Source organism: Phaenicophaeus curvirostris, chromosome 14 (genome assembly GCF_032191515.1).
Source record: "Phaenicophaeus curvirostris isolate KB17595 chromosome 14, BPBGC_Pcur_1.0, whole genome shotgun sequence".
Classification (NCBI taxonomy): Eukaryota; Metazoa; Chordata; class Aves; order Cuculiformes; family Cuculidae; genus Phaenicophaeus; species Phaenicophaeus curvirostris.
The window spans coordinates 17,821,270-17,846,402 of NC_091405.1; the positions used below are offsets into that span (position 1 = coordinate 17,821,270).

At 43.3% G+C, this 25,133-nt stretch overlaps 1 protein-coding gene across 1 annotated transcript in view; it reads right to left on the reverse strand.

The window, feature by feature from the left end:
* Nucleotides 1-23,795, reverse strand: part of ZFHX3 (zinc finger homeobox 3) — a 313,065-nt gene extending 289,270 nt beyond the window's left edge. The window contains exon 1 of the mRNA XM_069868223.1: nucleotides 23,713-23,795. The gene's annotated coding sequence lies outside the window, so the exon portion shown is untranslated. The remainder of the gene's footprint in view (nucleotides 1-23,712) is intronic.
* Between the last annotated feature and the right edge of the window lie 1,338 nt (nucleotides 23,796-25,133).

The window sequence follows — 25,133 nt, forward strand, 5'->3', positions numbered from 1 at the left end:
AATTCTCTACGTCACCCTAGAGCCTTTTTAGAGAACTGTAATCACCATCAATTCCTCCAGCGCTGGTCCAATTTAAACTGCAAGTTACACAATACAGTAACCAATACAGTAATTTGGCTATTTTGAATTTGAGTTCATTAACTCTTGGCATCTTGTCCTGACAATTTGTTACAGTTGTTTTTATTGATTTGTTTTAAAACCTTCTCCTGACATTTTAATTTGAGACAGTTTTTCATACCTATTCCCACTAAAATGAAAAGATTCTAACGTGATAACCTCTCAGCACTCCTCCACAACACACGCCAGTGTAGACATCAGAGCTCCTCTACCACCACTTTAGTTTTTGATAACTGATTATTTTATAACTGAGTCATCTCGCACCCCTCCAGACTTCCTGGCAACCTTCATAACGCTGATGTATTTGAGCATGTATCCAGCATTTCCTTCTATGTTTTCTGCAATTCCTTTCTCATAATTTCTTTTTCTTTTGGCTTGGCTTATGATGATTTAATGCTTAATTGCCAAAACTTATGCTTCTGGGGCCTACAAGAAAGCTGGGGAGAGACTATTTACAAAGATATGTGGTGATAGGACAAGGGGGAATGGCTTTAAACTGGAAGGGGGAAGATTTAGATCAGACATCAGGAAGAAACTCTTCACAAGGAGCTGGGGGGATACGCTAGCTCAGGATGCCCAGGGAAGTGGTGGCTGCCCCATCCCTGGAGGTGTTCAAGGCCAGGCTGGATGGGGCTTGGAGCAACCGGATCCAGTGGGAGGTGTCCCTGCCCAGAACAGAGGGATGGAACTGGATGGGCTTTGAGGTCTTTTCCAACCCAAACTATTCTATGATTTTTCTTTTTCTTTAAAAATCTCATTTTTGTATAGTTCTCCCTTCAAAGTAAGACTTTACTACAGTCAATTTTTGGTGGTGTTACTAAATTGCTGTACAACAGTTGCCACCTGTACTATGTCCTCTGCACTGCGAGAAAACAAAACCAGTCTCTCCTTTTTGGGGTTCCCTCTAAGATGTGGTGACAAACAAAAGTCATTCAGAGTATCTAAAAAATTTGATCTCTGTAACAGTCTGTTTCCCAACACACACACACGCAGTCATCTCCTTTTCAGCACAGGTCTAGGACTCAACTGCTGCTACTTTGGCATGAATTGGTACCCACAGGGACTCTCATTAACTGTACTTACTGATAGTTATGTTTTTGCCTTAATTAATTCCACTATTTCTTCTATGTAGAGATTTATTCTTCATCAGCACGCTTTACTCCATCATTCCTACTTAATTTATAACCTTGAAAAACCCCTGCGTTTCCTGATTATCTTTCTTCTATCCAGTTTCTGAGATCTATTCTGACAAGGGTTTGAAGCAGACACTGCCGAATGCTCTCTGCTATGTTTAGGTGTCCAGTGTCTGTGTAATTACTTTATTACGTTTAAAAGGAGGTGGGAAGGATTCTGCAGAGGACGCCTCATTCATCTCCTTGAAGCCCTTTTAAATCTGAGTTACACAGGGTGAGAAATGAAGGTTCTCTTTGCTGTTGGTCTTGTTGGGGGTAACAATGCCACCCGCCAAGAGTCCCTTCCAGCAGCACAGGCTTAACCTTCCCCAGCCAGCGCTGGGAGCTCCTGGGTGAATCAATAAGGTCCTCACAGGGAAGCCCTATGGTCAGGGGTGGAAGTATGGGATGAACCAGCACAGTTCAAAAGGAAGGACACGGTCTTAGAAAACACAGGTTGCCTAAACGTAGGAATAATCTTCTAAAGTGGGTGAGAGGCCTCAGGCTGGAGCGCAGCCCCAGGGAGCGAGGGGATGAGAGACGCCAGCACCAGCAGAGCACTTCAAGCACACGCTATGAGGTCAGAGTTGGAAGAATGTTTCTATCAAGTGTTTGATACCTTGACAAAACATCACAAATTTTAAAGCCCTTGCTTTTAGCTTTTTGTTTTAAGAAGGCTTTTGGTTTGCTACAAGTAACCTCCCACTTTCTGCCATCTAATCCAAGTGATTTCATAGACTCCAAAATGCGTTTTGATAAAGGTGCCAAGGGGCCGATCAGTTTATTGAGGTGCACGGACGAGCTGTAACGCACTGAAGTGGTCAGTGCTTATGTAAAATGGAGATGAACAGGTTATTTTGGGGGGGCATTTTTGTCTGAAACACGTGCAGGTAAGGTGACCTCCAACTGAAACAAAGAAAACCTTAAATTACTGAATGACCTCAGCTCTCTTTCATGTGCTCTTATAGCAGCACATACACATGAATATGGGTGATGATTTTTTTTGTGCAATTCAATACCAGGTTTGGATACAAAGGTGTTTGCTTAATTGTGACTACGGAATTCGGCACATGTGAGACAGAGACAGAGCAAGAAGAGGCAGAAAGAAATGCAGGTTGATATGTGTCTGTGAAACGTGGGGTAAGTGCAAGGCTGAAGGAGCTTTCAAGGAAAAAGGACCCAATTTGTATCTTCATCGATAATTGGTTTGTTTGTGTGGAGTGAGCAGGCGGCTCAGGCGGAAAAGGCAGTGGAAGAAAGTGATGGAGTGAAACAGCAAGGGCTGCGATTCCCTGCCTGATGAGTTGGAGAGAAATTGTTAGTAACTGAGGTAGGTCCCAGAGGGGTTCATTAAGTGACTGGCCCTTCACAGTACCCTGCCACATCTGACCTGGAAACATTAACATGAGGCCAGTGTTACAACACACAAGCGTGAGTGCGTGTGGGAGGCAGGGAGCACACGCCAACGAGCCAGCGTGCGCCTGCACACGTGTGAGTGCGTGAGGGTTGCCGTCTTGCAACACGTTACTTGACTGTCCTATATGTGAAAATCCCCTCCTCTCGTTCCCAGGCAGCTGCGCTCCAAACATTTATTGGCACAACTGTCCCTGGGAGGAATCATGCTGGTAGTTACGGCAGCTCTGCCCAGTCGGGACTGGAGAACTGAGACAGAACATTAAACCATGGAAGGACAACGTCACCGCCCCAAATTACAGGACAATGATGACTAAAGGAGGCAACATAAAATGACGTTCTGCAAAAGACAACTGATATTTACCAGGAAACTAGGGGATAGGCAGGTAAAGGAAAGGAAAAACAAGGAGTAGGGAAAACTAAAAGAAAGGAAGAATGGAAGCTTAGTGAATCACACCATTTTTTTTGTCATTTAAATACCAAGTATTTAAAAAACATCTAGCAGGCTTCAACCTTGAGCTATAACTGGAGCACAGTGTTTAGAAATTTAGCTGGAAAGTGTCATATCACCCATCTAACAGAGTTATCCATTAGAAACAAATGTTCAAGTCCGCAGCAAAGATCTGAGTTTGTAGCGAAGAGCATTTGCACTGACCAGTGGGAGAAGCAACAGTGGGAAAAGCATCGGGGAATACAACCTACCGGCCTCAATCACGTTATACATGAGAAGGGAACAAAGAGACATCCCCAGAGCACTCGGTTTAACCTATATTAACAAAATGATTCCTGCAAATAAAACTAAGTCACCTCTCCAAAACTATGTTCACATCCTTCTTATGCATATGACTACTTCAGTCCTTCTAAAATCTCAGTCCTTTCACATCCTTCATGTGCCTCCGCTGGAATATAATCACGGGATTTTAAGTATTACCATTCAATCAAGATGTATTTTAAAAGGCTTAATGGAAACTTAAATGCCAAAAAACCCCAAACAAGCCAGCTAAAGATACGCAAAGGCTGAATGGCTGAAGGAAAACACGGGCCAGTTAGAAGCAAAGTGTTCTAGGGAAGAGATGAAGCAGATAGATAGAAAACATAGTTTAAAAATTGCAGAGAACTCTCTCACATAAAATGTTACAAGACTGGGAGGGACAGCAGTGGTGATCAGATATTCTGCAATGAGACTTCTGAAAGCTGAAGGGGTGAGAGTATGGGAGCAAAACAAATATAGAAGAGGGAAGAGAAACAGCGACTTTCATGTTATGAAACAGCAGAACAGAGTCAACAACAGGAAAAAGTGAACGGAAAGAAGACAGAAATTGCATGAAGGAAACGTAAGTGTACTTCACCAATGGTACCTATGAGGACGCAGTCAATTACAGCCTGGCCAAAGAAAAGATCGGTGTCTAAATATAGGTAGGTCGAGTGGCTAGTCCCAAAGTTCTGAGAACTAGTGAACAAGCAGACAGATAAATGCATTTACCTTTGCCTTTGCTGTAGCTTTTTCAAATGTTGTCTTCAGGGCACAATTCCTGGCTACCTCTGCATTTGCACAGGACAAACAGCCTGGACCTCTGCTTCTGGCAAGTCCTACGGGCACTGCAGCACCTGTTGCCATCCCCAACGCTGTCCGAAGACAACTTGGCTGGAGAACTCTATGCTGTTTTATTGTTCACGTATTGAGTCACATCATCACATTCATATGGGAAGATTGTGACTTCAACAGGATCTTTCATATGCATCGGGGTTTTTTTCAGGAATTAAAAACCCCATCAGTAGCCATACGCTAGATTTTCCCCCAAGCCAATAAATAAACAGCCCAAAGCTGGACAAAATTAAACCAATACAAGTGAAATCCACCCTCCTCAGTGTGCAGATGAGTCTGTACCTACAGAGGTCCTGGCAACAACTCCTCGTGCCTTTCGTTTGGTCTGACCTTTCAGGGCAAACCGTGCCAGTGTTTCACCACCCTCCGTGTCACAAATTGCTTCCTTACATCCAGTCTAAATCTCCCTCCTTGTCCTGTCACAACAGGCCTTGCCAAGAAGCCCGTCCCCATCTTCCCCGTGGCCCCTTTCAGTACTGGGAGGCTGTACCAGGGTCTCCGCGCAGCCTTCTCTTCTCCAGGCTGAACAACCCCAACTCTCTCAGTCCGTCCTCGTAGGTGATGTGCTCCAGCCCTCACATCATCTTCGTGGCCCTACTCTGTTAATTTAAGCAAGTGCCAGGTCTAATGACATTTTCCTGCATTAACTTGATTTTACATTGCAAACCGCCAAAAAGCAGTGAATGCTGCTTCAGGAAAGAGCTCCTAACAAACAGCTTTTCTTGTTTATGTACGACCTCTCCATCCACTCGGAGCTAAGCTTTCCGTAAGCACTGTCAGCGGAGTGCTCTATACCAGCAGACAATTTACTAAAAGATACAGATCAGGAGAAGGAGGACTTGGTAATCAGATATTAGTATTTTTTAAAATAAAAACTGACTCCAAGTTTTTTTAGTCAATTAAACGCATCCGGCACATCATGCATGTGATGTAATGACAGCTCAAGACTAGAAATGCTTTTGATGCATTATTAACCATAAAAAAGGCATTAAATACCAAGCTTGAATGCCATAGGGATGCATATTTCAACAGAAATTATTTTTCAATATATGCTTAAAGTTTATTTTGGTAAACAGATGACTGTGGGCTGTCACAGATGGAGACAGATTTATGTTTAGTTGGAGTCTTTTTGAAACGAAAGGAAATAGCTGGACTTGTTGAACACACAGAAGGAACATAATTCTTTCTCCCAGCTATGAGAAGGTTGAGCGGTAGCTTGGAAGCTGCCCCAGTTTGCAATATTAATTTCAGGGTGACAGTTGGGAAGATAAATAAATAAAGGTAAATAAAAACTTAAAAAAAAAAAAAGAAAAAAGAGAAAAATACATAAAAGAGAAGAAAAAAAGTCTCCTAGCAGGAAGCAATGGGAGAGAAAGATGAAATTTCACCACCTGATCTCGAGGTGGTACAGCCACGCATTCATCTTCTGAATCTACACGCAGAAGACATGGCAAAGTAAGTGAAATGAATCCTGTTGCTTGGAAATCCAAGAAGCTTGGAGTTTTCCATCCAGTATCGTATCACCAACATTAAAACCACCTATTACCATGTATCCAAATGAAACAACAACAAAGTCAAACCAAAACCAACCACCCTCCTTGTCCTGGAAAAGACAACCCTTAGAGGAACCCTGGCAGGCAGTGAATTTCTGCTCTTAGTTCACGGGGATTCTTGACTCTGATTTGCAGAACCAGAGCAGCTAAAGAAAGAAGACCCTGAGGGAGAACCCCCCTGCTGTCCCTCCTACTGTTGCGCACCTTCTTTCCTCATTGTCCAGTGTGTTTTACAGATTAAATCTGTCAGCATGGACATTTAAGATCTTCCATTTCAGGAGAATTCTCAGATTTCAGTATATCGATGTTTCTGGCTGATATTCACCTGTTTCCCTATAAATATATATATATATGAATATACACATAATCATAACACATTTTAGTTTGGGATTGGGGTTCAGCCCTGCTCACCATTATACCCAATGCCTATTGATTTTGCAGGGCCATTATGAAAGTGAGGTCTGCAGGATCAACCCCTTTATGTTTAGATCTTCAAACATTTGTAGACTGCTATCAAGCTTTCTTGTACTCATCTCTTTGCCAAGCTACACATATTTAGCTCTTTTAATCTTTTCTCATAAATCAATCCCCTCAGCCCCTTAATCCTTTTTGTTGCTCTTGTCTAATCTCCTCCTGGTTTGTCGATACCTTTCAGTACTGCGGTGTCCAGAATGGAACTCGATATTCCAAGGTGCTGCCGCACCACACAAGCACACGGAGCCTGATGCTCCTGGCCCCGTGGTGGGAGGATGCTCCAGCCAATTTGGTTTTGCTGATGCCTCACACGGCAAATGTGGGATTCTCACACTGCAATCTGCTGCCTGGCTACAAGGGAAGCTTTGGCCTCAGCGATTCCCTGGTTCCAGACAGCAGTTTCTGCTTCTGCGTACTCTACAGCTCCTCCTGAGCTGTTCTACTCCGTGAAGATGCACCACGCCGGCCGGTACGGCTACAGCAATGCTGCCTGCCTGCCCCAGCTCCCAACTCACACCAAATAAGCCTCAATGGCCAAATGATCCAAATACCTTTCTTTCAGCCTACCTTTACTTCACTCCACATTCTCCCATTGCTCTTGGCTAGATTCCACTGGGAAGCAATTTTCTCCTTAATGACAATGCTGACTCCACGTGCTCTGCAGCCATAGCAGAAATGGGGGCATTTCTCACCACAGCCCACGAAGGGCACCCCTACTGTCATTTCTCATCTGGGGAAGTTGCAGAAGATGGCCAGACACTCCCAAATCCTGCTTTTTAATGCACGATGTGATCACGTTTGGAGGCGCAGAGCGCATCCGATCTATCCCTGACAGCATAAAAGCTGCACTGCTCCCCAGCGCGCTTCCCCAGTGGAGCTGTGTGCTCTGCCGGACACCAATCTCCCCACGTGCAAACCACTGAGAATCTTAAACAAGCACGAGATCCATGAGAAAAAGAACCCTGTATAAATACTAATAATTATTTTAGGCCTGCAAGGGCTTTACTCATCGAAAGGACATGGGGAGATGGCAGCTCTGATCTAGGTGGTGTGTAAACTGCTGGATGTTTTCCCTACATACTTACAACCTCCCCCGCCCCCCAACATCTTTTTTGATCAGAAATGCCGCTTCACCATTTCACTACCAAAGAATGTTGCAGAAAAACATAGGTTAAGTTGCCTTTAATCTTTAATTCATATACAAGAACGTATTGCACATGGTAAAGTATAAAGGCAGATCCAAAGTCAGCGGGTTATGCAGACTCTGCCAGACCTTCACTTTCAAAGAGATGCAGCCTGGGGAATTACACAAATGGCCTTCCATTGCCCTCTTAGTTTCTTTTTATGGCAAAATGCTCTGCTTTTATCAATTCCTCCCCCTTCTATGAGTCCCAGAGGCTTAGGCAAAAGAAAAGGCAGATGCGCAAAATGCACCCTTCTTCCTCTGAATGGAGTGGGAGACTCGCTCCGCAGGAAAGCGACAGCCAGATGGAAAATGCTCTCTCGAAAAGTAAAAGCCAGTAAGCACAGACAATCTTTCTGCCTGGATGAAGGAATTTGGCCTCGGCCAAAAAAAAAAAAAAAAAAAGAAAAAAATAATAAAAGGGACTGCTCTTTTCAAGGCCCCGTAGGCACGAAGGCTGGAGCAGACAGAGGAGAAACACGAGCCTGTTGCTGGAGATAACCAGCAAAAACAGAAGCAAAGAGAAAATGATCCCGCAGCAGGATTCTTACAGGGAAAGGGCACTACGCCGAGTGCCCGGCTTCAGCTGGGCAAGACGGTGCATTTATGGCAGGGGTCAAAGCAAACCCAAGGAAGGATGGGGAGCAACCTCATCGGCACTTTCCTAATGATACAGCCAAAGCAGCGATCCCAAGCACACGCGTATAAATCCAGGAGAGGATTTATACATGTGTAAATGCATAAAGGGGTCCTTCGCCACGCTCAGCATCCCAGCTAGCAGGATGCAGGCAGTGGGACAAAGCCAGAGGGACCGAAAGCTTTGACCAAACAACTTCCCTTCTGAAAACACCATTTTTCCATTTGAGAAATCTTACAAGATCTGCATTTTGGAGAAAAAAAAACCAAACTACAAAAAGAGGTCTCAACATAGAAACCAAACTTTCAACACTTTCTAGAGAAAGTATAGCAGTTTGACATTTCACAATTATTTTTTCCTTTAACTCCTTTCAGTAGAAAATGTTAGAATCTAAATTAAGTATGATATATTGTTCCCAACAAAGGAAGATTTTATTTGTAGTGAAATAACATTTATTTTGTGCCAATCTAAAAGAAAGACAAATTTAACAGCCATTTTCATTCAACTAATTAATTCAATTAATCAACTGGTTAATTCTAACACTAAATATCCTTGCTCTAATTAAACTTAGATATTCTTGCACTGCTTTTAAAAATTAAGACCAAGTTAAATGTCAGGACAGCAAGGGGAAATTCTTTGGCAGTATTTATAGTACATTTCTCATTTGGGGTTGTATTTTTAGATTTGAAGAAATCTCTGCAATCGCTTTGAGGCTGAAAATTGAAGGAATGAAAATAGGTAGGATTTTCACATCTAACATATTTATTTCTAAAGAAAATGGCTATGTTTGGCCAGCACGGCCCAGCAGAGGTTGGGCTGCTTGGCTTTCTTCAAAATTATGTTGGCTTATTTCTCAGAACAGCAGCAACCGAGGGCATGGAAAGTCCACAAGTGAGACCAACCAGCATCTCGGGCTGCAAACACGATGTTTGTTCACTGAGCCATGTTCTAGGCAGCGCACTGACTCGCCGTTTCTTGGTACTGAAAAATATATTCCAGAAATTGCTTAGTAACCAAACAGCAACACTGAAACCAAACCAAAGCGCTGAGAACAACTCACACAAACAGCAAATCTGGAATCCAAGGAGCGCCACATCGTGTGGTGCCTGGTCCATCCGTCCAGGTGCCAGGGCTGAGGGGAGCATCACCCTGAGCAGCCCCATTAGCAGAGGACACAATTAAACTCTTTATATGCATTTTCTGCCCCAATAGTAGTGTACAGTGTCAGCGAAGTGGAAAGAGGAAACGCTACTGCCAGACCAATTTTGTGTTAAACCTTCATGAGAAGAAATTTAACTGTTGCAAAATGAAATTAAGTAAGATTTTTAGGAATGCCCATTGTCTTTTTTGATTGCTAGATGCTCTTACTCATAAGATTTTTGACAGCCGAGAATGAAAAGTCTGTAATTGGCAGAGAAAGACACACAAACTGATTAAGAAACAACCAAAATCTTCCTGCCTGCCACCTTTCAATCTCAACATGTCACTGTCTTACGCGCAAAGATCTCAATAAAGATTCAATCTGTACTAATTTACTCAAACCCAGATGCTTGCACAGTATGACTGCAGTACTACCTACGTGCTAATTCACCTTGAAACATTAGCTAAACCCACAGCCTTAGCTCATGGAAACAACGAATGCTTTGAGTTTTCCACAAGGAGGAATGTTGAAACGCTGGGTTAAATTTGCATGCAAACCATGAAAGCCTCATCGGTTGAAGTTCATACACAAGGCACCAACCTGTTGTGTAGAGTCAGTCTAAATCAGAAATCTCAGCTAACATTAATCATCATGTTAGGTTGTTACTCCTCAAAAGCCACCTTTTACCAATTTGTGATGCTTGCAGTTCTCGAGTTATGAGCCCTTGTAGATGTAAACATTTTTCATTAAAAAAAAAAAAAGGTATCTGTGGTAGCAGCAGAAGATCAAGTGGAGAAGAGAACAGCTTCTATCCAGAACACAAGGGCAGAAACACTAACAATAATGGAAAACATCACTTCCATTACCACACCATGACCTGTTCCCAACATCAGTTTTGTACAGCAATTTGGAGTATTGACATGCTTTGTTTTAAAAGAGATTTAAAACTTCTACTTGTATTTACAAACAGAAGATATTGACAGTTTTCATCTATACATACGATTAATAAAGCTTAAGAGGCTGCCTCTATCTCTAAATGTTTAGATTTCTGAAAGCCAGAGAACAGCTAGTTTAAGCAACAAATATAGTCCGGCTAACATGACTTTGGAAACGTTTCCTCTTTCACCGTGATACTCATTTAAAAATGTAAAATGTTCCATGCTAATAAGAATCAACAGGGAAAAAAAAAAATCTAAGCACAAGAGCTTAAATAAATTATCATCTCTGTAACTCTGCCATAAATCCCCCAGTTGGGATATGATGATTTAGCATTTGCTGCTCTGGCACAAATCCAAATGCCTTGGGTTTCTTAATGGATAAAATATTGCCTTTTCACCTTTCTGACCTTACTTCAACTTCAGTCTGAGGTGACACGAATCTCCTGGTCTCTTCTCAGTCCTTGATGGACAGAACAGACAAAATGCAAGAACATTTCTTACATTAGTGCAGCCCTCCGAGTGCAGGGGGGGTGGCTGGGCACGAGAAGCAAGATGCCTCCTGCCAGCATCTGGTCCCCGGTGGAAGAACACTCACACGCTTTTTCTCATCTACTGAGCAAGACTTAAGCTCTTGGAATAGGCAAATTGAAAAAATGCAGGCAAGTCCCCTGCAATCTGGAATGAGAATACACTAAACGCAGAATGAAGAAAAACAATATGCACACACCCCACACAACCCCCCAAAATCCAAGCATTAAGGGTCACCTATGAGCTGATGCTTGCATTTGCATACTAGAAAGAAGCATTTACTACTCACTTTAGAAAGAGCAGTGCTTCCACCCAAGCTTACTAACACAGGGTAACTAACCCAAGGTTAACCAACACAGGTTACTCTTATCCAAAATGTAAATATTTGCTTTATTCATTCAGGGTTCACACCCTAGGAAAAAGAAAGAGGAGTGAAGGAGCAGGGGAGGAGAACCCGGCAGCACCAAGCCTGTAGCGCTTCATTTAACGAACAGGACCAACATCACCACTCCTGTGGTGGAATCCTAAACACCACCAAGCCCCAAACTTCCTTTCTCAGTGTTATAGAGAGAGTTCCCTCCAGCCATTAGATATTGAAAAGTGCATTGTTGAGGATAACGCTTCCCTGCAAGTGTTTACCAAGTTGCTTTTCAGGAATACCGCTCCCGATACATAAGCCTTGTGCACTCCATTCACTGCTTTTTCTTCAACATTTTAAATACCGTTTGGCTTTTCAAAAGGTGATTTCAAGGCCATTTAATTGAGGAAGTCAATTCCTCAGCTAAACCATTTTTATTAGAACATTTAAGGAGTAAATCCTGTAGTGCTTACATTTATCTGGTTTATCTAGCTTCCAGGGACCCAATGAAATCTCATTTAGGGGTTTTGGTTGACTTATCTCCCAGCTAAAATGACAAGTCCCCATGCCTTTACGAACCGTACTACTAACTTGGGACCCCCTTTACCAGGCATCATTCTGTTTCCACTTCCCAACAGAATCAAAACCACTAACTTTCTCCTGATCGTGACATCAGGTACCTACTTCATGGCTTCCAAATGAATGTGGATAGCACGTACCAGCCGGCTGTTGCTGTGCTGTCCATCAGTCCTAAACAATGTGAGTTGGGGGTACAGGCAAGCACGGATGAATTGTACAACTCTGGCTGCTTCTGTTAATCACATTTCAGCTTCTGAATACGCACAGCGAGGGACGTAAGAGCTAACCTCTTCAAGTGACTAACGTACATAAACTTGCTTTGAATGCTTATGTTTTGGATACATTAGAAGTTTGTGGCTACATAACACACCAAAAAGACCACTGAGGACTAAATATTCTCAATAAAAGATGTTACTACACTAGGACTGGTGTAGCGTTACTACACTATTGACACCTAAGGAGCTGCAAAGGGAAAATTAATGCAACTACTTTAGATATTTCTTTGTGCTATCACCTTCTCTCTGTCCTTGCCTCTCTGTTCCTTTACCTCAGACACTCTCTTAATTCTGCTTATGCGTTGAGCTAAATGCGATGCCAGAATAATGCACAGGTATTTACAGCATTGGTCAATGCGACCACAGGGAGGTTTTGCTCTCCCTCAGTCTGTCTGCGGTACCTTCTGCACGGTGCCATGAGGTGCCCCATGGAGCCTCTGAACTTTCCAGTGGGAAGATGAAAGCACCATCCTCTGGGTTTGGCTTTGCCGACATGACCCAGTGGATGCCAGCAGCAGCCAACGTGCACCAAGAGAGAATTGACCTCGAGGCTGTGCTGAGAGGTGCGATGAAAGTTGTTCATTAGAAGACAAAAGCACCTAAATTGAGGGTCAGAAAGGCTGGTCACGCTGAGGCAGGGGAAGGACGGCCGCTGCTGGAGCTGCCGAGTTGGCAGGGAGGCTGGGGGACACCACTGGTGCTTTGTCCATCCCACGGGGACGGGCTTTGTCTCCTGTACTGCCTCACTCCCCACCCCCCGCCGCTGACCTGGGGTCAGAGGCACACATGCTGGCCTTGAACTCCCCGTCTGTCTCTCCGCAGTTTCCCTGCCATATTAATTACCATTCCCCTCTGCCAGGGCCAGAAAACAACCTTCACTGCATTAGTGCTAATTAAGAAGAGTGAGCTTCCTATTCTGGCTGCTTAAATCACACTCCTCTACTCATTCAGAGCAGAAAGGAGTGCTGACAATCTTATTAAAAGCAGAAGGAAACACCTTGGTTGTGCTTTGAGCTGGCAAATGAGGCCGGTCGGCTGCTGTCCCTGATGCCAGCGAAGCTGCAAGCGCGAGCAGAAGGGGAGGGTGAGAAAACTACACGTTTCCTAGGACTAGATCTGCGTCTCAAGGAGAGACAGGAAGAGCACCCTGCTTTGGAAACATCTACATTTGAAAGCAGAACACTCAAAACAAGTATATTTAAAACACAGCCCTGTATCAGAATGGCGATGTAACTCTCCATTAAAACATGAACCCAGAGCAAACCCACACGATTGCTTTCCAGAGATGTCAGTATTTGGAAAACAGTTTCTCTGATTCTCTCAATATCAGAGCAAAATTTTGATTTGCTTGAGCCACATAAACAGATAAAGTCAGTAACAAGGTACCACCACTTCCCATAAGCTGCAGCCTGCACAGGGCTCTTGGACATTGTGCTCATTACCCAACTCACTCTTAAACCCATACAAAGTCATTTCTGCATTTTTCAGTCTAACACACAAAGTGTGTTTCCTCACTTTTAGTGATCTTGGTTAATATGCTTGCCAGTTTTAATTACAGTGTAATAACAGACAGAATTAAATTATAATGGGGAGGGGGATCATGGAGAACAGAGTCCAACACTGCAGATAAATTGTGCATATAAATAATGTATTAAAAATCATTCTTCAGAATGCCATTAGCCATCCTTTTGGATACATAAGATCCAACGGAAAACTGAAATTCTTGTAAACCACCCAGGCTTGAGGGCTGGGAACTGACTTCACACAGCCAGGGTGGGAGAGAAGCCTGATACAGCCTTCCCGAAAGAGCTACAGAGTCCTGTACTGTCCCTGTCCCCGGAAACTCTTGGTCAACCAAAATTCCCAACACTTAGACTTCTTTTACTGGCAGAAAATATAGAGAGATCCAGCAGAACAAGGTCTTAGTCTTCTCTAGTGGCTGGTCCATAGAATGGGTGATCATTACCTACTTATATCATGTGTTCCACCAGTGCAAGCAGAAGCAGTGAAGTGGAAGGTTCTTGCTCTGTTAGATCACACATTATGAAACTCCTCCAATTTTAATTTGTTGTTGTCATTGTTTATGTTTCCAAAGAGCCAGGAAAATCCACAGAGAAAAATATTTATTATAAGAATACTATTCCTATTGTAAAGCAAGGTGGGGGGGGAAGCAGGCTTCCTTGTTGCACATGTATTAAGATACCACCTCTTATTATCTGATGGCATTATTTTTCCATAGGACTCAAACCCCACGCGTTGCACAGGACAGACCATACACAAGCAGCTCCAGCCGCTGTTGTCCCTTCATGCAAGGACACGCAGAACAGTGCCTGCAGCCCTTGCCATTCAAGCCCACGTTGCCAGCAGCCCTGAAAAGCATGTCTGGAGAGCACAAAACATCCATGCTATTACTTTTCTGGAACAAGAGTTTCTGCAAGACGTGTTTGTCCTGATTTGATTATGCATTATATGACTGGAGGAAACCATGATAGGGATGAGGAGTTTCAGTTGTTTGAGTTCAGCAATATCAGAGCCTTCAGTGTTTGGTTTACAGTCCTCTGGGAACAGCAGATGTGTGTTAATCACACGCTGTTATTTAAATTTTTTATTGCTAAACAACTTTCAGAATCAATAGAAGGCAATGTCCTGCTCTGAAAAGGATGCGAGTTAAGGGATGAGAACAAACTCTCCAAGGTGCAAAGCCCAGGAGCACCAAGCCAGGCTGGTTCCGCCCAGAGCACGTATTTGGAGCCAGCACCCAACACTCGGCGAGGCCGATTTCTCCTTGCACCAGAGGGCTAAATCACATTAAGTCATCCACAGAAGCATTAAATAGTTTCCTGACATTATATTTCTGTGTAAGCAGCTAAAGTATAAGCAGTTAAAGCTGTTGCCATAGGAACATTAACAAATATAGTGATGTGTATAATTGTGACTAAAACGGACTGCGAAAAAAGAAAGAAGATGGCCTACATGAGCAAAAGAGTTCAGGGTCTGCGCTGCACTGTTGTCTGAGCTCGGAGACCTGGAATAAACCGCAGCAGCCTGGAGCCCATGGAGGAGCGGGCCCAGGGCACGTCCTCCCACGGCCGTTTGCCCGTGCAACGACACCCCAGAATAAGCTGGTCCAGGAGAGCGGCAGCCGCCCAGGCCAGCAGCCTCCAGCCCTGTTTCTGCTGACAGACTCTGCAGTAGAGAAAGGCCTTGGGAAAGAGAGGCTAGGTTTCAAGCTCAATAGCTCAGGTTCTCCTTCCCCTTATTCCCCCAGCTTTACAAAAATAGCAGGAACACATGTTCCCATTAGTCACTTGCTAGAGGGAAGCCGTGGGGTATATGCTGACAGTCTGAACACCGAGATCTAATTTGAATACTATTTGCATATTCCAGGTAGACAAAGTGCAACTGTATTAAAAACAGACACGAGCGATGATGTACAAAGTGAGACAGCAGTCTGATGACATTTACCAGAAATCAAGCCTTTTTCCCAATGCGCTCGCGAGGGCTCCTCACGGCTATGGCTGCCCAGCCCGGGCAGTTTCAGGGAGACTCTTAATTAAACTTCCACTTGCCAAGATCGGTTTGTATTTGCAGAAGCAAGGACACGGGCATCCTCATGGGAACATTAGGCAGAGGGCTCTTCCCTCTGGGTAACACCATTTGCTAGCCCCAGCAAGCAGGAGACATTTCAAGGTAATCCAAATGCAATAAATGTCTTTCACCGCTGTTGACTAAGCTGAAATTCTGCACGTTATTTTCAGGCATTCAACTAGGACTAATCAGTGTCAGAAGCTTCTCGTAGGTCTGAACTTGAGCCATCCCTCCTCACTGACAACCTCTTGATCTTTACAAGCTTAGGGATCTTTGGCCTGAGCGTCACCCCTGGGAGTTCCGAGGTTAAGTTTTGGGGATGCAATCAGCGTCTGAGCGAGGCAGGACAGAACTGCACCGAGGTCACGTCAGGGTAGGACCAGGGAGGAAGGAAGCCCCATCTCATACCGGGGCATCTGTTCTTTGTGCACCAATTCACACGATGCTGCATCAAGAGCAGGACATCTCAGCAGTGCTTCACCAAACATTTGCAACTCTATCAAGACCAACGGTCAATAGGTATTGACTAGATTGGAAAAAAAAATCAGACAACTAGATGCAGGAAAATACTGTATGTGTTGCATTTCTATCTACCTGTTCATCTACTAAGACTTTTCAACACAAGAAAACAAAAAATGCATCACAGCATCAGCACATCAGCACTGCTGCACACATGAGGGCAAAAACAGTGACCTAGCTAATTTTTTTCCCTATGTAGTTCATGAAATATATGGGGAATCCTTTGTTTTCTTACATTCCCAAGTGAAGAGCTCAGAACATATTTTCCCCCATTTATATACCTGTTCATTTGCAGTTATTTAATAGACAGTACTATGGCTAGATTAGATTATAATCCATACATAAAAGTATTAAGAAAGTGTAATGGGCAAGATGGACATTTGACCCAATCGGGTTTGAGCCTTCTCCTATTCTCCCAATAAGGAGTTTCCTCCTTTTTCTACATGCAGCCTCAAAGATAATATTTGACATTTTTCCCACTCTAAGGATTTGTTCCTGTATGAATTTCACTGAACACCACTGCTCAGTGACCCTCTGGGAGCTCTGTGGAGACCCAGTGTGGAAGTTCAGGCCGGCTGTGCTTCCAGTGTACAGATTACAATATATATAAAATAATAGTTTGTACAAGTTCAGAGGGAATAATTAAACATTGCTCTTAGCTCTTGGCAGTAACTTTTACAACATTGGGTAATGAGTTATCACATTTTGACCTTTCCATCCAACTCACCCTACGCGATTTGCTGAAAAAACTTTGAACACCATATAAGCAAAAATAACATGAAGAGCACTAGAAGAGAGGCGTGGGTTACAGCGTCGGTTGCTGCAGATAAATGAACGCGGACATCGGGTACCTGTACAGGAAGCGACTGAACTACTTCCTAGTGTTGGATTTAATAGCAAATTACCAAAGAGACACTACACATTACTACAATCTGCACATCAAACCAGGCAGAAAGCAACCTGCAATTATACAATTAGATTGATACACAAGCTTCCCGCTAGTGTTTATTTCTGCTGCCAATCACGCTGCTTACTGGAAAACAAGGACTCTTAGCATCCCTCGTGCCTCACACTTTCTCCTCTATGCTTTTCCATTTTGAGGGGCTTTACTGATCACATCTTGTCCCGATGAGGCTGTCTTTAAGATTACACCTCACCCAGGAACCTTTCAGCTGTACTGAAACCCATCTTTACGAGTGGTGCATAATCTATCCCAGCAGCACCTAACTGCATGGAACACAAGAATAGGAAAGAAGACACACATAAATGGTTATTAGCTGATGAAGACAGCTGACTGAAACCGAACAAACCCCATGATTTCAAATGAAAATTATTAAATGAAAATCATTTAATGATGCTCTGCCCTGACAAAAACCACGAAAGGTGAATGCAACTAGAAGTCTTTGTATTTGAGCTTCGTGTCCTCATAATACAGGGCCTCTAAATAACTAAACATTGAGCACATCTCAGATATTATACTTCAAATACATCTACTAGCTCAGGTTCAATGCATGTGTGATCTCTCAGGTCCCTGTGATAATTTATTTTTCCCACCCTGTCTTTAACCACACCTGTTCAAACGGTTCTACTTCATGTCCCTTAAGCATCGCTCACTTACACGTACCTCTTCCAGTGCTGAGAGCCCTCCGCTTCTTCGCAATGTAAGTCTGTGCACCAAATTGATTAGATAAGTCTGTACAGCAGGTACTTTTTATACAGTACAGCTAATCAGCACAGCTCACATACACAAACATACATGGATCCACCCAGCTAATCTTGAGGAGCTGTTGTATCACATTGCATCTACATGAGAAAGAAGTTTCTCAGCCTGTCAGGACAGGGGCAGGAAAGTAAAGGAGGGCGCACACCCAGTCATGAGAACACAGCTCCAGACAGCAAGGGCAGAAGAGGCAGAACCTCCCAACAAACCTGGATGTGCAGAGCCTGCCCCAGGTGCCCATGGCAAGGTTGTGGGTTTAACTGGGTATCGTGGTTGCCAGTTCCATCAGTCAGAAACACACACACAACAGCAGTGGTTTTACATATTCTGTACATACATGCAAATAAGATTTCTGATAATATTTCTCTTTTCACAAATCATTCCGTTTAGGTTTCACAGAATCTCTAAGGTTGGAAAACACCTCCAAGATCATCAAATCCAACCATCAGCCCAACACCACCTTGCCTACTAAACCAGGTCCCGAAGCACCACACCTATATGCTTTTTGAACACTTCCAGCAATGGAGACTCCACCACTCCCGTAAGCAGCTGGCTCTAGTGTTTTACCACCAATCTCTGGATCTCCTTTAGCTTTCCTAACAAATTGTACCACAAGAGTCCTTTATTTCTCAATAAACATTGAGAGATTTCACTCAAAAACTTTTGCATCATTCACCAGCTCAGATCTCAGTGCACACATTGTGTGGAGCCCACATTTTACAGTGGTGGCAAGTGATTCAGATATGTGGAGGCATGATAGCTTAGAGGAATGGAGCAGCACCTGCAAGAACTCAGGTGGCATCGCACTGGAAAGACTAATCAAAGCAGGAGTAACAAATTCATAACTCACGTCCTTGCTCAGGGAGTCAATGCCATGGCTGCAAGACTCAGTCTGCCTCGATTCACTCCTTCCTATCAGATAGGAGTCTCCCCTTTTGCACATGTTAATCCTGAAGGTTATCTTGCTGTGCTGTGGGACCCCCAGCTCCCACATAACCTCCCAGATAAGCAGACCTGCTATTACCAAATTGGAATTTTCTTCTGCTCCCTTTCCTCTAAGGAATGTATGCTTTTACTGGAAATAGGATGGCCCATTTTTGGCCATCTTTTATGACAACTAAAGCATTTTGAACTGTCACACAGTACTACAGCGTGTGGAAAGCACATTCATGGATTTCAATGAAGCAGTTAAAAAGAGACTACAAGTCCTCAGATTCCCTTATGTGGAAGAGCTGGTCCATGGAAAAAAAAAAAAAAGCCAAGTATCTGCTCAGAATAATGCCTGTGATGTTTTTATCAATGGCAAAATCAGAGTTTGAGTAACACAAGTGCAGCTGGTTTCAGAAGGCACCAAGCCTTCAGGAGTCATTTACAGGGATTATGGACCAGCCAGTGTGCATGTGTACTTTTATTCCATTGAGACTGAAAAATTAATGTTTGGCTTACATCACAGAAAAACTGTACAAGTTATCAAAACAGAAGACCTTGGCACCAATGAGCAGTTGTTTCAAGAATGATCACTTGTGACACAATATTATTCAGCTTTATGCACTGACCTGAGCAGATTTGTTACCTAACAATTACAAATTCCTCAGTCTATAAACCACCAAGGAGTGGCAAACAGACGATCATCTAATTAATAAAAGCCTTCTGTGAACTTGTGCGAGAAGACACCAGTTCTCTGCTACCATTACCTATTTTTGAGTTGTGCCACACGCAGCATTTCAGAATTTTTCTTTGGACGTGAGCTCAAGAGGTTTTCTCCAAAGCGAGGAGAACAGCAGGGATGTGCCCTGTCACCATTTCAGTATCAAAAACTCTGCCCAGCTACCATTGTCCAAGGGTTTAAAAAAAATCAAATTCAAACCCAATCTAACAGGCAACGCTTTACAGCGTTTTAGAGCATTTTACAGCATTTAGGTAGTAATTTGTGGCAACAACCAACTTCCTCACTGAGGAAACACTATAATAAACAGAATAGGATGACAGCAACATTCAGAGTCTGTAAATTTGAAGCACCTGCACAATAAACTTGCACTTTTCTTTCTTTCTTTCCCAGAAACTCCACATAGCCATCAGCAAAATCGAAAACATTTTTCACTGTGTGGACCTTTACGTCAAACCCCACAGTGAAACTATTCAAGTAATGCTTTTTTTTTTTTTTTTGGGGCACCTCTGGTGAGACCGAGGCCGGATGGTCTCTCAGGGCTATCGGCACAAGGATGCCAAGAGAGCACATTAAGCACTTCTTCCAATCTGCATCTTGGCAGAAATTCTGTTATAATGCAACGCAACATTTGGATGTACAAAAGAAGCTACATTATACACCAGTTTGGTATTAACATGAAGCCTTTTCCCTCTGGGGTCAGGAGGCCAGCGAGCTCTGCGTCTACATGTGCAGACTACACGGGGATTCAGCTGTGCCTTTTGCTTGTCACAATAAAGATGGGATTAAAACTGAAGGCAGGTAACACAATGATAATCCAAAGATCAGGCTGCCCAGCAGAGGAGCTGTCAGGGCATCACCACCAGCACAACCAGTGCTCGTCCTTCCCCGGGCCCTGACACGGGATCCACACAGCTTCACGCTTCGAATCCCGGTTCCTGCATTTCCAGCCCTTCCAACGGTACCGCCTTTTCCTCACTGGGCAAAGCAAATTTTCTGTATTTAAGAGACATTTAGCAGGCTACAAACAAATGGATCAAATTGTGCTCTTCCATTTTTAACGTCATCTAAGTAGAAAGCACTTACCGTCAGTGCACAAAGAGCTCAGCCATGCTGGAGAAGAACAGCACAGCAATAAGAGCAAAGGTAGAAAATGGAGGATGCAGATTATAAAATTCAGTCACATTTTAAAATTTTCTGCTACAATAATTCACTTTATGTAGAATTAATGTGGATGATTGAACGTTTGTGCTGTAATTTACTTATAATTAACATTTTATGGTGAACAGATTTCACCATCTCCTTCATGCTGTGAACTCCAAGCCATAGGTCAAAAATAGAGATGAAACAGATAAGCACAAAATATTCTCACTGAAATATTAATGAGATTTTAATTTACTACTTTAAAAATACATCTTTCATCAATGCCTGTATATCAAATCATTATTTTAATTTTTTTTTTTACATTTTATTAAAAATATAATGAACTTTCCTAACTGGTTGAAAGACCTTGAAATATCTATTGTGAAGAGACAGCTCAGGGGAACAAAAAGGTCCAAACATTCGCAGCTATCAAAAATCTCACATGGTGATTGGATGGGAGTCAGCCTAAATCGAACATAACACAGATACCATTAACTGACTAAAACAGAGTCTCTAGTCCCACAAACCCTGTGGTCCAGCAAAGAGATGCTGCTCTTCCTGCTAAGAGCTTTTTTAAAAGCGTTAAGATTTGTCTCTGAAAAAATTCAACCGCCACAAACTTCTTAATGGGTTTCAACACAAGTTGCTGCCTCCGCTGTCGAGATATAACGTATACAAGGTGTCGCTTTGATCAGGCAGTCTTATCTTTTAAGCCAGTTCTGGCTAAATTTGAAACCCTCCAGAACGAGGCTTTGCCATTAAGAAAGACACCGTGAGTCAGAAGAAAAATACGCTTCCTCACGGTCTAGGAAGAAAGTCAAAAGAATAGTCGTTTAAAATCTCAAATCCACTCACAATGTGTATTTAAAGCTGTCTGTCTTATTACCTAGAGACGCCAGACCACATCTGAATAAATTAGCAAGTCATCTGCAATTCATATGGTTTCCTATATCCCAACATGCTATCAAACAGGCAACTGAGGACATTCCCGGAACAGCCTGGTGACAGCAAATGAAGATATGGGATGACAATGAAAAAGTCAGCAGAAAATCATAAGTCAATGGAACTATTTTATGCTCTTTACTTCCTAGCCCGCACCAGTCCATTCAAAAGCCTCATTGGAATTTCAAATGAAAAGCTGAATAATACAAGCATTAAGTCTGTTACAAACAAACCTAAAATGCGTCAGGAAAAATATACATGGAATTTTCCTTCTTAAATCGCATTGGGTTTTTTTGCTACAAGTTTGTTTGCTGGGAATCAGCACCTATTTGTTTTTAGAGTAAGGCTATTGTCCATATGCTTCCCTCTACCCCTTCCAAGACATTGCGAGTCCAAAAGTAAGTTATTTACCTGTGGAAGAAATCTCAGGAGAAATCAGAGCCTGAGCTTACTGTGGCAAACTTAAAGCAGTGGCCCAGGTTGCCCAGAGAAGTTGCGGCTGCCCCATCCCTGGAGGGGTTCAAGGCCAGGTTGGATGTGGTTTTGAGCAATCTGATCCCAAGGGACGTGTCCCCGTCCATGGCAGAGAGTGGAACTGGATGGGCTTCCAGCCCAGACTATTCCATGATCCCACCACTGAATTACTTCCAGCAGAAAGTTCAATTCTTAATTGCAGACAGTAAGACCTCTTGGTAGAGGAGCAATAGGAAGGTGGTTTCTGACAGGTCCCAATACCCCCACCCCTCATGTGACAAGGGGGCAGCACGTGGGTATTTTCCAAAGTTGTACTGTAAGACCAGGAGACTTGTTCACACAAACCTCTGCTGATGATTAGAACTATTCATTAGAAGTCCTTTTAAAAAAAAAATAAATAAACCTTTATCATTACAACCGAAACACTTTGGACCATTGTTAGTAATAACTGAACAAAAAAATGTAAGTACAAACTACCAACAAGATCTGAGTGGGATGAACGTGTGGCTTCTGAGAATAGCAGGACAAATCCCCAAAGTTATGAGAAAATACACAATACTTTATTCACAGATAAGACTTGCATAGCATATCTGGTTGGTTGTTTTTTCTAAAAAGCCAACCATTTTTCATTGTCAGACTCGGAAAACAAAAAACCAAAAAACCAACAAAACCCTAAAACCTGACCCGCAAACAACATAAAAGGGAAAAAAATCCCCACAGGAATTGACTACTGAACCAAGGATCCCCAAATAAAACACTATAGCACGACCCACAGAAATCCCAGCTGGACTCCCAGTCACTGCCAGACAAGAGGACCACGTACGCGAAGCCAGAACAGCACTTGATGCTTTGGGAAGCCAGAGTGGTGGCAGCAAGAGGAGCAAAGGCCCATCAGGTTGAGACGTGCCACATGTCCCAAGAGAACGCAGGCTGCTCTGTACGCTGGCCTGGGGCTCTGCAAGGGGGACGGCGAGCGTCAGTGCTGGAGCAGGACAACGCAGCTGCCCTCAAGGTGGAGCAAAAGCTGCCGAAGCAGAGAAAGTTGCCTAAGAAGTAAATTCAAAAAACTGCCGTGTGGTAGACGTCTCCATTCCTTTGATCTCTCACCTAGTGCTGCCATGCCACTGAAGCTACGTGGATTCATCTTCAAATGAAGTATTAATGATGAGAAACTATTCTAACCGATGTTATCTCTGTACTTTCTCATTCCCAGGACCTCTGTTACTATTTTCTAACACAGGATTTCTTCTCTTAACATCAGGTAGGCTTCTACTCAAGTATTGGGCTAAGCCTTAAGAGGCTGGCTTCACAGGCACCTGCTTGAAGAAAATCTTAATGTGAAATCTGAATCTGATCTTTAAATTCGAACCACTGAAACCCAGAAACGTTATTTACTGAGCACCAAGTTCACCTAGAAGAGACGTTACTCACAGCTCCCTGATAAAATGGACCATCCAAAGCATACGCTAAGACACAGGCACAGCACATGATGCAAAACCTTCACCCTGTTCATCCAGCATGTACCATCCACCAAGAAGGTACGCAGGATTCCTGTTCTCAACTCAGTTGCAGAGCGGGGAAAGACACCCTAAATAAGTGCTAAACCAGCTTTCCGAGTCTTAAGAAGCAGAAACGAAATAAATATACAAATAAACAAACACTTCAAAGATAACAATGAGATCTCACCAGTTGCAGCTCATGTCCACTCAGCCTCTTTTTTTTTTTCTCTAAGTGCCTTTCCTTAGTAAAAGCCATCAAATATCATTGTGAATTAGTAATAATTTGTTTTTTAGCAGCATTGAAGAATTAAAGCAAGAGAGAAAGGGAAGGCAGGCAAGAGAGAAAAGGATGGAGAGAAAGAGAGAGGTTAAGCTCAAAGGCAGAGAGAGCGAAATGGACCAGATTATACAAAATTAAAAAGCAAATACGCGCAGACAATTTGTGCCGAGTGATTGCAAGCAATTACAGTCCGGCTTTTCTGGAGGGAAAATTGGGGAGGGGGGGAAGGTTATTTCAGCTTAAAAGGAGACTATTCATTCCTGATCAGCTTCTCCTACTATTCTCTCTTTTATTCTTGGATATCAATTTAAAAAAAAAATCACCCTTCAGATGTTACATGTCTAACCCTGGGAATCCCACCCCTGGGCAGAGAGGGAGGATTTCAGCTTCCAATCGGCTCTTTCTATAGCCCTGAAAAAGCAATTTGCTCATAAAGGATAAAAAAAAAAAAAAAAAAGGAGGGGGGGAGAGAAAGAAAGAAAAGGAGGGCAAAAAAGGAAAACCACAACAAGGGCATGCGTTTCTCTTGGAGGAGAGCTTCAATTTTACTGTAATTGTCTGAAGAAGAGCTGCTTTGATCTGCAGAATTATTATTATTCTTCAAATGCCTGCTCGCTAATGTCACAGCTGTGCTTCGGCATGACACACCGAGGGGGACCAGAGGGACCCTGGGCCTCGCCCCGGCCGCGGGTCCCTCTCCCTGCTCTCCTTTGTGTCTCTGAACTTTATTTCAGGAGCACCTCAAGCAGCCGCCCAGCGCGGTGGCTCTGCTGCACGGGGACCGGGGCTCCGCGCACTTGTGGAACGGCTGCGCAGCTCACGCTCAGCCCCCTCGGCTTGGGAGAGAGAGATTAAAATGCAGAGATAGCCTCTCTATAAGGATCAGCAGAGAGGGCTTAAAGCAATGTATTTTCTTGCCGTTTGGCCTTCCTCAATCACGAGCTGAAGTGAGGGGAAGAAGGCTGCGAGGCCTTTATTACATTTCTTGCCTTACGTCACTACCTGTTGTTGTCGTGAATTTCTTTTAATGTTTTTTAAACAACAACTAAATCGTATACAGGGTTTAAAATGCAGACACGCTCTGCTGAGGGCAGACAGAAAGAACAAGCCCCAGGCCACGCATCAGCCACCGGCACGAGCCCACGACACGTGGGCATCCCAGCACAAACCTAGGAGGCTCATAAGCACGGCGAGCAAAAAGGATCCCAGCATTTTCTAATCAAGATACAGACCCCTGTAAGAAGGAATACCACCTCCTTCACATTTATTGTGGAAGTACAGGAAGGCTCCAGTTTTTCCAAGTACATTTTAATGCAGTTCCCCAAGAA